The following is a 2,592-nucleotide window of genomic DNA, read 5'->3' as shown; positions in this document are numbered from 1 at the left end:
TGTCCAATTAGGAAGCAACACTGATTGACAATACATTTAACATGCTGTTGTGCAAATGCAATAGACAACAGGTGGAAATTATAGGCAATTAGCAAGACACCCCCAATAAAGGAGTGGTTCTGCAGGTGGTGACCACAGACCACTTCTCAGTTCCTATGCTTCCTGGCTGATGTTTTGGTCACTTTTGAATGCTGGCGGTGATTTCACTCTAGTGGTAGCACGAGACGGAGTCTATAACCCACACAGGTGGCTCAGGTAGTGCAGCTCATCCAGGATGGCACATCAATGCGAGCTGTGGCAAGAAGGTTTGCTGTGTCTGTCAGCGTAGTGTCCAGAGCATGGATGCGCTACCAGGAGACAGGCCAGTACATCAGGAGACGTGGAGGAGGCCGTAGGAGGGCAACAACCCAGCAGCAGGACCGCTACCTCCGCCTTTGTGCAAGGAGGAGCAGGAGGAGCACTGCCAGAGCCCTGCAAAATGACCTCCAGCAGGCCACAAATGTGCATGTGTCTGCTCAAACGGTCAGAAACAGACTCTATGAGGGTGGTATGAGGGCCCGACGTCCACAGGTGGGGGTTGTGCTTACAGCACAACACCGTGCAGGACATTTCGCATTTGCCAGAGAACACCAAGATTGGCAAATTCGCCACTGGCGCCCTGTGCTCTTCACAGATGAAAGCAGGTTCACACTGAGCACATGTGACAGATGTGACAGAGTATGGAGACGCCGTGGAGAACGTTCTGCTGCCTGCGACATCCTCCAGCATGACCGGTTTGGCGGTGGGTCAGTCATTGTGTGGGGTGGCATTTCTTTGCGGGGCCGCACAGCCCTCCATGTGCTCGCCAGAGGTAGCCTGACTGCCATTATGTACCGAGATGAGATCCTCAGACCCCTTGTGAGACCATATGCTGGTGCGGTTGGCCCTGGGTTCCTCCTAATGCAAGGCAATGCTAGACCTCATGTGGCTGGAGTGTGTCAGCAGTTCCTGCAAGAGGAAGGCATTGATGCTATGGATTGGCCCACCCGTTCCCCAGACCTGAATCCAATTGAACACATCTGGGACATCATGTCTCGCTCCATCCACCAACGTCACTTTGCACCACAGACTGTCCAGGACTTGGCGGATGCTTTAGTCCAGGTCTGGGAGGAGATCCCTCAGGAGACCATCCGCCACCTCATCAGGAGCATGCCCAGGCGTTGTAGGGAGGTCATACAGGCACGTGGAGGCCACACACACTACTGAGCCTCATTTGGACTTGTTTTAAGGACATTACATCAAAGTTGGATCAGCCTTTAGTGTGGTTTTCCACTTTAATTTTGAGTGTGACTCCAAATCCAGACCTCCATGGGTTGATAAATTTGATTTCCATTGATAATTTTTGTGTGATTTTGTTGTCAGCACATTCAACTATGTAAAGAAAAAAGTATTTAATAAGAATATTTCATTCATTCAGATCTAGGATGTGTTATTTTAGTGTTCCCTTTATTTTTTTGAGCAGTGTATAAACGCAACATGTAAAGTGTTGGTCCCATGTTTCATAAGCTGAAATAAAAGATCCCAGAAATGTTCCATAGGCACAAAAAACGTATTTCTTTCAAACTTTGTGAACAAATTTGCTTACATCCTTGTTAGTGAGTATTTCTCCTTTGCCAAGAACCACGTGCATGGACAATAAAAGGCCATTCTAAAATGTGCAGTTTTGTCACACAACACAATGCCACAGACGTCTCAAGATTTGAGGGAGCGTGCAATTGGCATGCTGACTGCAGTAATGTCCACCAGAGCTGTTGCCAGATAGTTGAATGTTCATTTCTTTACCATAAGCCGCCTCCAACGTCGTTTTAGGGAATTTGGCAGTACGTCCAACCGGCCTCACAACCACAGACCACGTGTAACCATGCCAACCCAGGACCTCCACATCTGGCTTCTTTACCTGTGGAATCGTCTGAGAGCAGCCACCTGGACATACAATGAAACTGTGGGTTTGCACAACTGAAGAACTTCAACACAAATGGTCAGAAACCGTCTCAGGGAAGCTCATCTGTATGCTCGTCGTCCTCACCAGATGGCAGAAAGCATGTATGGCGTCGTGTGGGCGAGTGGTTTGCTGATATCAACGTTGTAAACAGAGTGCTCCATGGTGGTGGTGGGGTTATGGTATGGGCAGGTATAAGCTACAGGCAACGAACACAATTGCATTTTATCGATGGCCATTTGAATGCACAGAGTTTCTGTGGCGAGATCCTGAGGCCCATTGTCATGCCATCACCTCATGTTTCAGCATCATAATGCACAACCCCATGTCGCAAGGATGTGTACACAATTCCTGGAAGCTGAAAATTTCCAAATTCTTCCTTGGCCTGCATACTCACCAGACAATGTCACCCATTGAGCATATTTGGGACGCTCTGGACGACAGATCGTTCCAGTTCCCGCCAATATCCAAACTTCGCACAGCCATTGAAGAAGAGTGGAACAACATTCCACAGGCCTCAATCAACAGCCTGATCAACCCTACAAGTCACACAGCATGAGACATGGTGGTCACACCCGATACTGACTGGTTTTCTGATCCACACCCCTACCTTC

The sequence above is a fragment of the Oncorhynchus kisutch genome, linkage group LG4, assembly GCF_002021735.2.
Source record: "Oncorhynchus kisutch isolate 150728-3 linkage group LG4, Okis_V2, whole genome shotgun sequence".
Taxonomy (NCBI): Eukaryota; Metazoa; Chordata; class Actinopteri; order Salmoniformes; family Salmonidae; genus Oncorhynchus; species Oncorhynchus kisutch.
Note: the sequence above shows the minus strand (reverse complement) of the source record.